Source organism: Triticum dicoccoides, chromosome 3B (assembly GCF_002162155.2).
Source record: "Triticum dicoccoides isolate Atlit2015 ecotype Zavitan chromosome 3B, WEW_v2.0, whole genome shotgun sequence".
NCBI classification, from domain to species: domain Eukaryota; kingdom Viridiplantae; phylum Streptophyta; class Magnoliopsida; order Poales; family Poaceae; genus Triticum; species Triticum dicoccoides.
In genome coordinates, this window is record NC_041385.1 from 314382891 (window position 1) to 314396364 (window position 13474).

The window sequence follows — 13474 nt, forward strand, 5'->3', positions numbered from 1 at the left end:
GGAAGGTTCCCGTGCCCCACATGCAAGGGAGTTCTTCAGTTTCGTTGGCTTCAAGCCGGTTGCAAGTTTTCTTGCTTTGACTTGCATAGACAGTTCCTGCATCCACGCCATAAGTTCAGGAAAGACAAGCAGAACTTCATCAAAGGTAGAGTTGTCAGAAACTCTGCACCACCTCTGTTGACAGGCCAAGAGATCCTAGATTAATTAAACATTCTCAACCCAGATCTAGAGCGTCGAGGGTATTTCAAGGGGTATGATTCAGACTCACAAGACATGCTTGTGGGGTCTGCCTTACTTCAAAGACCTCCTTTGCGCACACAACATCGACGTGATAAACACTGAGAAGAATATCGCCGAGGCACTTTTTGGTACATTGTTCGGCATAGATGGGAAGTCAAAGGATAATCCTAAGGCAAGAATGGATCAGGAGGGCTATGTCATAGACCGTTACAAAACATGCGACAACCAAAAGGAAAGCAGAACTAGACAAAGCCAAAGGCATGGTTCAATCTTGGAAGGCCAGCTATGAGGGAAATTATCTTGTGGGTGAAAACACAGTTGATGTTCCCCAATGGGTATGCAGTGAATCTAAAGACGGGAGCGAGTCTTGATAAATTGAAGATATTTGGTCTCAAGAGTCATGATTGGCACATATGGATTGAGAGGGTAATGCCAGTGATGTTGTGTGGCTTCATCCCTGAGGATGAATGGCTTGTACTGGCAGAGTTGAGCTATTTCTTCCGTGTTCTTTGTGCGAAAGAACTATCGCCTGGCCTGCTAGAAGAAATGGAAGAGTTGGTGCCGGAGTTGATCTGCAAGTTAGAAAAGATATTTCCGCCGGGCTTCTTTAATCCAATGCAGCACTTAATTTTGCATCTCCCAACCGAGGCAAGATTGGGTGGCCGTGCAAAATCGTTGGTGCTACGCAACTGAGAGGATGCAGAAGACGCTTCGAGCAAAATGTAAAATAAAAATAGAATTGAAGCAACGATGGCCAAGGCATTCATTACTGAGGAGGCGGCAAACTTCGTGACAACACACTACGAAGCCAAAAATCGTCATTTGCATAATCCGACGCCTCGGTACAATGCTGGCGACCCTAAAAAGGGTGGATCCAAACTCAGCCTATGCAAAAGGGATCTCACACCAGCCGGTGCTTCTAATTCCTTAACGTTGGATGTCGAAGAATGGCGGACCATTTTGTTGTATATCTTCAACAACCTAACAAAAGTGCGGCATACATCGAGTAAGTTCTGTGTACATTGTTTCACAACTTCTAATTCCTTTGAACTGCTCTTATTCCTGCATAAATCTCATATGGAGCGGTGATCCAAAACGATTCTGATGAAGAGTATGAGCTTCTGGCAAAGCATGGAGGCGGCTATCCCGGTTTCATTTCTTAGTTCAAACAAACGGTAATTTCCATTAGACCATTTCATTTCTTCATCTAATTTGTGGCTAATGCAACAATCCCTTTCGTATTAAACTTGTAGGCTAATTCAGAGATTATGGACGCCGAACTGAGACAAGTTGCTAATGGTTTTGACTTTAAGGTCCATTCATTTGACAAATACAACATCAACGGGTATCACTTTCGTACCTATGGCAAAGAGCTATCTATGGCTGTTCGAAAGTCTACAAATTGTTGTGTCTCTGCTATCGGCGCAGGAGATACCTAGTATTATCTAAGAGTTGAACAAATTTATGAACCTAAATTCTATGCTGCAAACCCACCAAATGTCATAGTCTTCAAATGTTATTGGTTCCAGCCGAAGGAGACTAGAAGGACTCATGAACATATAGGGCTAGTGGAAATCAAACAAAGCACCCATTTGGATGTTCCCGATATCTATATTATGGCTCAACATGCAACCCAAGTTTTCTATCTACTGTGGGCCTGTCAAAGTGATACAAATCTCGATGGTTGGGATGTCGTTCACGCCATGTGTTAGACCACCTCCCCCCAATGAAGAGCATTATGAACCTCACATTAACCCAGACACATATGAAGGAGAATTCTTCCAAGAAACACGTGTTTCCAAAAAAATGTTTAAAGAACTGCTATAATTCACCCCAGAACATTAAAGTAGACAGCAAAAGTGAACCCGACTTCACCCCTCAGCCGCAACAAGAAGAGCCTGAACTAGAAGAGGTTACTGCTGCGGATGACCTGTCAATGCTTGACCGATTACGTAGAGGTGGCCTTCCACATGATGATGCATTTATTAATGATGATGAAGAGCACATCATTACTGATAGTGATAATGATGATGTATTTATTGATCCCTGAGCATTTATTGAACTGGACGACCAGATTATTATTAGGTATTCATTTTTTTATGTTGTACTTGATTTATATAGTTACTTGTATGATTGTATGATTTATATAGTTACTTGTATAATTTTCTTACTTTGTATGATTGTTTGTTATACATAGTGCCATGGTCTTGATATCCGTCCCCGTTGTGTAACACCCCAAAAATTTAACCATGATTTGTTTATTAAAATTTTGCCAGGAAATTAAATTTTTATTTTCTGGATTTTTGTTTGATTTCAGAACCTCTTTTTTTTTATATTGTGGAGTTTCCACCCCAAGTAAAAACATTTCAAAATGTTGTTGGACTTGTATGCCCTCTCAAGAAACATTTTTTTATCAGTGAAATTATTTATATGATTATTTTTCCCTGGACTTTATTTCTTTCAAAAATGATTTTTCTTGAGCTTTAGAGCCCCTTTTGCACTTCAACCCTTTGATAAATTTATTCAAAAATCCCACCAAAATTTGGGGATGACATGTGATGTTCCTAGATCACTTTTATGCAAAAATATCCTTTAGTTATTTGGAGATTTTGAGCTTTAACCCATGTTTTCAAATCTGGTCCAGCCTGCACTTTTACACTACAACCTATTTAAATATTTCTTTGAAACTTCCACCAAAATTAGGGGATGTTAGTAGGAGTATATTATTCAGCTTTGTGCAAAAATCCACTGGCGTTCTTTGAAAAAAAATGAGCAAATCATCCTCTTTTTCTCTCTGGTCCAGTTTAGCATTTTCTACTGCAACCCTAATTTATTTTGCTCTAGTGCCCATGTGCTTTTTCCTGCTTATAGTCCTCCCTACAAAACCCTTAAGTCCAGGAGAATGGACCCATTGGAGTATTTTCGGTCCATGAAACTATGCCCTCTACCTTCTGTCCGGAATGGGTTTTCTCAAAAACTTACACTAACAAGTTTCTGTTTTTGTGAAACTAACTTTGCCAACCTCTTCATCACCTAAAGAGACTAGGATCTGGAGATTTTGGCCACCCCAAGAGTTGCCTATATGCCCTTGGCATTCTGTCAAACACCTTAAGTGCATGAACAGAATTGGCATAGAACCTAGTTTACATTTTGAACCTGCTTGCTTTGCCTTAACAGCATGTCTCATGGCTCTCTCTTAGTCCATAAGCCCACCCGGCTACACCTCATGTGGATTAGAGCCCCCTGGCAGGCATTGGCATTTTGCCGAACACCTCGCGCGCGTGCGCTGGGCGCGCCCAAAGCGCACGTTTTACATGCGCGTGCACCGAGCCGCCGCGTCTCACTGCCGCCTCCCCGCGCCCGTTCTGGTCCCTTCCCACTCGCAGCCAACACGCCCGCCCCCTCTCGCCGCAGAGCCGTCCCTGGAGCCCCACGGCGCCGCCGTCAGGTCGGCCGTGGCAACTAGCGGCCGGCCACAATAGGCTCCTGCCCTGAATGGCGCCGCCCGAGCCACAGCCGCGCGCCAGCTCAAGCTCATCCACAAGCTCGTCCACTAGCGCACGTCGCCGCCACGTCGCCCTGCAACTACAGAACGGCGGTTCGTCGTCGAGCTTATCCCCGGCCGCAATGGAACCGACCTGTGTAGCTATATATAGCCCTCTCGATCATGCCTAAGCTCGTCAGCAGCCTCGTTCAAGCAGTAGGAAGCCCCCCCACCTCCCCAATTGGCGAGAAGCCCTTTCCTTCCTCATCTCCGACAGGTTCGGCCGCCGCCACTCTCCGGCTCCGTTCGTCACGAGCAGGCCCTCCCCCGTCCATCCAACACCACCACCCGACTCCCCTTGAACTTGCAGAGCCGCCCAACCCCTCAGCCTCGACCGGGAACCACCGTAGCCCAGACCCCCAAATCCTCCCGAAGCCACCTCCGCCGCGGAGCTCGCCGCCGGTGACTCCCTTCGTCCCTGCCAGCCCGTCGACCACCGGGAGGACCGCCCTAGACTGGCAGATCCATCCCCGCCCTCAGAACCCCGCGAGGAGCCGCCAATCGCCGGCGTCGATCGCTGGAGCCCCACCTCTGTTTGTCCAGTGGAGGAAGGAGGCGGGGGCGACTGGTCAAACCTGACCAGTGGGCCCAAGGGACCCACTGTCAGTGACCTAGCGCCGGTCCACGCTGGCGTAAGTGGAGGCGTAAATCCAGAGTACGTCTCCTACATGTTCTATTCAAAATGTTTTTATTTCTTTTTCTATTTTATTTAAAAACAGAAATTTGACTAAACTTTGACCCGCTATAACTTTTTAAATATAACTCCAAATGAGTTGATTCTTTTTCCTACCTCTCTCAAATTTCACCTAGTGAAAGTGCGTTTTGTCGACTAGAGGGGGGTGAATAGGCGATTTTTATGAATTCTTCACTGAGGAATTTGCTGGTGAGGAAATTCCTTAGCGAAGAACTATTAGCAGCGGAATAAGTACTCATAAGTAAGCATAACAGAATACAAGCATGGTCATCATGATGAAATGAAAACTAGCACAGAGTATAGGAAGCGTAATCACAGGATAACACAAGATGAAGACAAACAGACTGAAGAAATTGAACTGAGAAAATTGAGAAAGTCTTCATTCAAAGTCTTCAAACACAGATATGAACAAACACTCAACACAGTAATGAGGAAATGAAAGGGTTGAGGAAATAGAACCAGTTAGGTTGGTGAAGACAATGATTTGGTAGACCAGTTCCAACTGCTGTCTCAGTTGTACGTCTGGTTGGAGCGGCTGAGTATTTAAACTCGAGGACACGCAGTCCCGGATACCCAGTCGCTGAGCACGCAGCTCAGGACACCCAGTCCTCACCGTATTCTCCTTGAACTAAGGTCACGCAAACCTCGTCCAATCACTCGTGGTAAGTCTTCAGGCAACTTCCAAACCTTCACAGACTTGGTCACTCGACGATCCACAATTCCTCTTGGATGCTCTAGACCTTGACGCTTAACCGTCTGGAAGAAGCACAGTCTTCAAAGGTAACAAGCGTCGGATCCACGCAGGATCAATTTCTTCAATGATGCTCAATCACTTTGGGTTTGTAGGGGTTTGGTTTTGGGTTTTCCTCACTCGATGATTTTCGCTCAAAGTCCTCGGAGGATGGGTTGCTCTCAAATGACAAGTGTCAAGTTCTCTCGGAGCAGCCAACCAGCTAGTGGTTGTAAGGGGCGGCTATTTATAGCCTAGGGAGCAGCCCGACATGATAAGACATAAATGCCCCTCAATGATATGACCGTTAGGTGGATAAGATATTTTGGGACAACTGGCGCGCAGCACAGCAACGGTCGGAAATTTGACTTTCAAATTTCTCAGGGCTATCATGTTCTTCACTGTGTAGGTAATTCGCACTGACGAATTCCTAACTCCTTAGTCAGAACAAATTCATCAGTGATCAGAAGAACTTCATCTCTGTCACTGAAGAAAGTGACTGAACTGTATGATATTTCCAAAGGCTTCACTCGAAGGGATTGGTAGGTGTAGGATTTTGAGTTGAGCATCACATGGAAATTTTTCCTTAGTATTTCCTCCACCCCCTTTAACAGTACGGTGTTTCCTATGACTCAAGAAGGAGAAAATGAAACTACGAAAACAAAAGTCTTCACGCTTCATGTTCCACAAATGAATACCAAGTCTTCAAGGTCACACCAATTTCTTCACTTTCAAAGTCTTCAGAAAGTCTTCAGAATATCAAAGTCTCTAGTTGAAGAACTTCATTTTTAGGGGTCGACTTTCTCTGTAAATATCAAACTCCTCATAGACTTATAGACCTGTGTATACTCACAAACGCATTAGTCGCTTAACCTATAAGTCTTCAATACACCAAAATCACTAAGGGGCACTAGATGCACTTACAATCTCCCCCTTTTTGGTGATTGATGACAACATAGGTTAAGTTTTCAACGGGGATAAACATATGAAGTGTATACACTGATATTGAGGAATTTGATTACAAGATATAGTAGAACTCCCCCTAAAGATGTGCATAGTGAGGTATTTGCTTTTGAGGCAATGCACATTTGAAGAGTTGAATCATGGAGATCTCCCCCTATATCTTGTAATTCATACACGCATTTGATATATAATATGAAGAATTTGAAATGCATGATGAAATATGGTTCCTGATGAGATTCAGCATGCGTGCAATGTCATTAACAAGGAATAAGCATGCAGAGCATAATGCAACAAAAGTATCAGCGCACCATCGGGTTTAAGATTACAACTCGATCCCAATAAAAGTTGCAGAAGAACGAGAGTTGTAACTTAAAAAAATGCCCTTAATATAGACCAGCTTGAAGACTAACTCAGATTTCTCCCCCTTTGTCATCAAATGACCAAAGGGATTGAAACTCAGGACTAACGCCCCTGAAGAATTTCAAGTCGATGGAGGAGCGCCAGCATTGTCGGGGTTGTTTGTTGTAGCAGGGCCTACCGCAGTGTCGTCCAAATCATCATACTCATCAGTGTCACGCGATGAAGAATAAGAGCTGGCCACCAACGAAGGAACTTTGACCTTCTTGAATTTCTTCGGTGGAGGTGCAGACCAGTCAAATTCTTCCTTGAGACCCATATTCTTCAGATCTGCAGCGCTGTAAACATGAGAGAGAACAGCCCAGGTAAGGTTGAAGGTTTCATGGAGGTAGTATTGGTTTTTCTTCACTGCATTGTGTGTTGAGGTCATGTTGTGAAGAATTGAACCAAACTGACACTTGACCCATTTATGATTGCGATCAACCTTCTGATGAAGACTGAGGAGTAATTCACGATCAATCATCACCCTGGGTGCTGTGGCTTGAGGAGTTTGCTTGGCTGAGGTATTTGCGGCAGAGTCATGTGTGGCGGAATCGTCATTGGTAGAGTAAGATGCAGCCTTGCGAAATTGACCATCCAATGGACGAATGCCTTCATCGATCACAGCAGCGGCCTTGCCTTTATCATCAGCTGATGAAACTGTCCGTTTGAGGACTTCAATGGGAGGCAAGTAGCTACCGTGGTTCAGAGTGTCAGCTTTGTAATTCAGTGAGGATCTTGCCCTGATGAATCTCGTAATCCAAGGAGCATAGGGCTTCAGCTCGAATGGTGACATAGCAATATTGGCCAGAGTCCTCATGAAGAAATCATGGAAGTTGACGGGAACGCCATGAATGATGTTGAAAAGCATATTCTTCATGATGCCAATTACTTCTTCATCATTTGAGTCGTGGCCTTTGATAGGACTCATTGTCTTCGTCAGAATTCGATAGACAGTGCGAGGCACATACAGTAATTCCTTGACGAGGAATTTGGTTCTTGGGGCCTGCCTTGGCTTCAAAGGCTTCATCATCACTTGCGTATAGTGATTTGAAAGTTCTGGTTCATTGTAGATATAACGAGCATCATCAAGTGGAGGACTGAGTGGTAGAGCACGAAGCAATTCAGTTGCTGGTGCCTTGTAGTGAGTATTTTCAGTCATCCAGTCTAGTAGCCATGAGTTCACGTCTTCAGCGTCTCCGGTGATGTGCAGAGTTGCGTAGAATTGAAGAATGAGTTCTTCATTCCAGTCACAGATATCAATGCAGAAATTCAGAAGTCCTGCGTCGTGAAGAACACTGAGGACTGGCTCAAAGCCGGGCAGCGACTCCATGTCCACATGAGGAATATGTGCATGATCGAAGACTTTGTCTTTGTTGAAGAGCACGGAGGAATAGAAATTGGCTTGGCTGGCAGTCCAAAAACGCCTCTTCCTTATGCGAGCAGAATCATATGGATTATAATCAGTGAAGAATACATGCTCGGCAAAGAAATCTTCAGCCTTGAACTTTTGTTTGCTTGAGAACGGATTCTTTTGCTTTGGCAGAGGGGTGTCAGTGAGTTGCATCACCACCTCAGGAATTGCGAGCTCAGGTTCTTCAGGCTGAGGAATTTCTTGTTCCTCAACAGGTGCAGTCTGAGGATCAGCAGCAGCAGGTTCATCAGCACTAGTGGCTGGAATTTCTTCATGGACAGAGAGAGTGGGTTGAGTTTCTTCAGAGCCCATTTGAACTGTTGGTGTAGGGGACTGAGGGATTTGTTGTAGTGGGGTGAAGACTGGAGAATTTGGATGCTGACTTTCCCAAAAGTCATCTTTCATTACTGGCGTTGTGTTTCCAATATCCAAATCTTCATCTTCAGTTTCCTCAACACCAGCCTCTTCAGCTGTGAACTGAGGCATAGGTGAGGAAATGACTGGCGTTGAAGGGATTGCGTCCACTTCAATTTCTTCATCAATCTGCTCTGACGAAGCAGCAGAATGATGTTCTTCATCAGATCCGACTGGGATCTCATAGTCTTCTCCAAAAGGGACAAGGTCCATTGATGTCATGGAGGAAATCGGAACAGCATCAATTGGATTTTCGAGTGAGCTGGTCATTGGCTTCATTTTCTTTGCAGCCGAAGAATTTGACACAGTTGATGCCTTCCTTTTCTTCACTGCAGCTCGCTCTGCAGCCTTGGTTTTCTTCACATCAAATGCACATGGAAGAATTGGTGTTGGTGTAGGTGCAGATGGAGCTGAGGAATCTGGTTGATTTTCTTCAGGCGCAACTGATGCAGTTGCCCTGACTTCTTCAGTTTCTTCAGGCGCACCACTAGTGGATGCCCTGGCAATTTCTTCAGCGGCTGAAATGGGATCATCAGCCCTGGAACTAGCATTTTCATCAGCAGCCTGAACTTCATCAGCGGTGCTGGCATGTTCTTCAGTCGGCTGAGCTGAGACTCCAGCCTGAGGAATTTCATGTTGCGTTGGGGCAGCAACATTGGTGAATTTCTTTGTCAGGTTGACGAATCTGACTTTGGCTCCTTGCCAATCAGCATAGTAGGCATCAAAATCCTTGCCGAGGGCTTGTATTTCAGACTGAGCCTGGAGAAGTTCCTCAGGTGTCATTCTGACAACGTTTTTCTTCAGGAGCTTCTCCTTTTTGTATTGAGCTTTCTTGATCTCTCTTGCCTTTTCAAACTTCCATTTCTCTTCAGTGATGAAATGGGTCAACATATGACTTTGTCCAGGGGTCAGATGAAAATCAGGCATCGGGGTGTTTCCATCCTTGTGCCAGAGATCAATATAATCGAGGATTTTCCTCGGATCCAACAGCAGTGGCATAGATGTGCCTTTGGCTCTAGCGGCCTTCACCTGTCTGTCTCTGATGATTTCTGCAAGTTCATCATCAGAAGCTTCATCATCAGAAGGCACATGGAATGCGACCTGTTTCTTCTTTGGACTTGGCCAAGGACCTCGTCCAGCTGTTGCTTTGGTCTTCAGCAGAGTCGGGCCAGATGATGACTTTGGTGCAGCCGAGGAACTTGCTGAAACACCAGAGGCAATCGAGAAACCAGCAGTCCTTTGACATGTAGCCAGATGCACAGGAGATGAGGACTTTGAAGGAGCTGTTGAGGACTTTGGTGGAGCTGTAGCAGTGTGGGGAATTTGCCGTGAGGGCACTGCTGAGGAACTTTGTCGTGAGGGCGCTGTTGGTGAAGCACTTGGCTTACGAGCAGGCTTCTTTAGCATGGATTTCCTCGGTTTGACCGAGGCCTCAGTAGCAGTAGAAGTGGCAGAATCCTCATTGAATTTCTTCACTGCCTCCTTGGCTTGTCTTGCCAATTTAGCTTGGCACTTAGCCCATTCCTTAGGAAAGTCCTCACCACGTTTGATGCTTGTGGGATCAGCTACTTGGCCAGGTGCCAATGGAGCTCTTGATCATGGTGGATTGAGGGCCAATTTCTTCATGTATTTTGGAGTCACATATCTGTATTCCCTCCATTCCCTTGCCCATCTCCGTTCAATCATCTGAATGCGCACCTTGCGCTGATTTTTGTTTTCTTTGCCAAATTTTGCTTCATCTGTTGTGCAATAGTCAGCATAAATTTCCTCAGGGATTTCAAACGCAGTCATAACCTCAGGTTTCTTTCCTCCCTTCTGCGGCTTCTTACCGTCTGCCATATTCTTCAGTTGAGGAATTTGAACAATTGAGTTCTCTGAAGAAGTATGCAGTTTTTCTTCGAGGAATGCTGCAAATGAGTTAAGTTGATGAGAACCTAGTGATTCAGCAGCAGACATGAGTACCTATGAACAGAGTACAGGTGCGAGGAATTCGGAGTGGTCATATGCGTTCTGAGAAGGTTTTTCGAAAAGAACAAGTTTTGAGGAATTTGACCAGATGAACCTTAAGGAATTTCACTAAGCGTTCTTGTCTTAGGTTCCAGAGTTGTACAGATCAAAAATCCACACAATTAAGGAATCTTGAAGAAAATGATAGCTTAGAGAAATAGTTCAAGATCATATGATGTGTGTGGTGTTCATATGTGTGAAGATTTGAAGAATAAACACCTTGGAAGATTTTCAGGAAAGCTTGAGAATCAAAGCGAGTAATAAAAGTAACTTTTAATTACCCGAAGTGAAGAACACGACGAACTGAGAAGAATAGATGGGAAGTTCGTCAGGTTAGATCTTCCTTGCCCTAACTCGGTGGAGGAAGACAGCTACGGCGGCGGAGGAGTGAAGATTTCCGCGGTCGGCGCGAGTACGATGGCGACGAGGTCGAAGCAGCGAAGCTCTTCCTCACCGGCGATGATGGAGTAGCAGCGGCGCTAGGGTTTGAGGAGCTTGAGCGGGAGAGAAGCGATCGAGCGGAGTAAATGAAGTGAGGAAGGGGAGAGGGGTATTTATAGACACGGTGAAAAACTATTTGCCCGAAGATTTGGGACGAACGTGCCCCTGCCCTTTCTCCTTCACGCGACATGTGTCACCCACGTACTGTGTAGTGGAGATCGTGTACGATCGTGGGTGAATAGAATAATGCATCATGGGATGCGGAATAGTTTGAGCGGCAAAACCGAAAATTTGGATAAGATTTGTTTTAAAGTTTCGTTCGCAATTTCTTCAGCTGACCAGGACACAGTGAAGATTTTGAACGATTTTCAAATAGAACGCACATGAAGAATTTGTGAATATATTGGGTTGAGTATAGCATAGAGGGGGAAGGGTCCGATCACATTCACTTAGCAAAAAAAAAACAACTTGAAGAAATAACTATAAGTGAATGCTGTAGAGGACATAATCTCATATATATATATAGCCAATGAAGAAAAACGAGGGAAACAGTGAAGATTTCGTAAAGTTGAAGAATTTGAGAAACGAGAGAATCTCAAAACTGAGGAAAAACTCAAATTGAAGATTTTCAACTTTTTGTGGTGGCATGACCCACCGTATAAGAATGATGATTTCAGACACCGCGTACAATTGTCGTAGGGCTCTGAGAATCAAATTCTTCATTAATTTCTTCACACTTAGAGTGTTATTCTTCATTGATTGAAGAAAAAAGTTTCTTCATGTGTTGCACATCTAAGTCATCAATTTTGCATAAGTGTTAGGATGTGTGTCCTTTTCAAAGAACATTCGAAGATTCTAAGATATTTAGCTCACACCGCAACTTGCTAAATCTCTTCTCCTCCAAGGGCTTAGTGAAGATATCAGCTAGCTGTTCTTTAGTCTTCACGTGCTCGATGGAGATGTCGCCCTTCAACACATGATCACGAAGAAAATGATGACCAATCTGAATGTGCTTTGTCTTAGAGTGTTGAATTGGGTTGTGAGCAATCTTGATGGAACTCTCATTGTCACAGAGGAGAGGCACATTCTTCACGTTGACGCCATAGTCCTTGAGTGTTTGCTTCATCCAAAGCAGTTGAGCACAGCAAGAGCCAGCAGCAATGTATTCAGCTTCCGCAGTAGATAGTGATACGCAGTTCTGTTTCTTCGAGGACCAACAGACCAAAGATCGTCCGAGGAAATGACAAGTGCCAGAAGTTGACTTGCGGTCCACACGATCACCAGCATAGTCAGAGTCAGAATATCCAATGAGATCAAAAGCAGAGCCCTTGGGATACCATAATCCTAGTGTTGGTGTGTGAGCTAGATATCGAAGAATATGCTTCACAGCCTTATGGTGTGATTCCTTCGGTGCAGCTTGAAATCGGGCACACATGCAAACACTAAGCATTATATCTGGCCTAGATGCACATAAGTACAATAAAGAACCAATCATGGAGCGGTATACCTTGTGATCGAAGTCAATAACATTTTCATCAGTGCATAGATGGCCTTTTGTGGGCATAGGAATTTTGACGCCTTTGTAATCTTGCATGCGGAATTTCCTCAGTACATCTTTGAGGTATTTCTCCTGAGATATGAATATGCCATTGCGCTGTTGACGAATTTGAAGACCTAAGAAGAATTTCAACTCTCCCATCATAGACATTTGATATTCTTCACTCATCATATAGGCAAATTCATCACTATAACGTTGGTCAGTACAGCCAAAGATAATATCATAGACATATATTTGGAACACAAACAGTTCACCATCATAAGATTTAGTAAAGAGAGTAGGGTCGAGTGAACCGGGTGTGAAGCCATTCTTCACGAAGAATTCCTTCAATGTATCATACCACGCCCGAGGGGCTTGCTTGAGGCCATAGAGAGCCTTATTAAGTCTGAAGACTTCGTCAGGATTCTTTGGATCTTCAAAACCTGGGGGTTGATCAACATATACTTCTTCCTCAAGCTTACCATTGAGGAATGCACTTTTCACATCCATTTGATATAAGATGATATCATGATGATTAGCATAAGCAAGTAATATGCGAATAGCCTCAAGTCTAGCAACATGTGCAAAAGTTTCATCGAAATCAATTCCTTCAACCTATGTGTAGCCTTGAGCTACCAGTCGTGCCTTATTCCTTACCACAAGGCCATTTTCATCTTGCTTGTTGCGGTAGATCCACTTTGTGCCAATGATATTATGCTTAAGAGGATCTGGATGTTTGACCAGTTCCCAGACATTGTTGAGCTCGAACTGATGTAATTCTTCTTGCATAGCCTGAATCCACTCCTGGCGCTTCAGTGTCATCGATGATCTTGTCAACTTGTACTTCTTTTGCAACGCGAGGATGAGCTGGTTATCGTCGAGGTATTTGATCATTTTCCTCAGCACCATTGTCTTCAGCATTATCTTCAGGTGCGTCAGCTCGACGTTCTTCGCGTACTGGAATGAATTCTTCAGCAAATTCTTCAGTAGGAATGACATCCTCAGTTGCCTTGAACTTGATAGAATCCTCAGGTGCTGGTTCATCTAACACAGAAGGTAGGTGCTCTCTTTGCGAGCCATTAGTTTCATCGAAC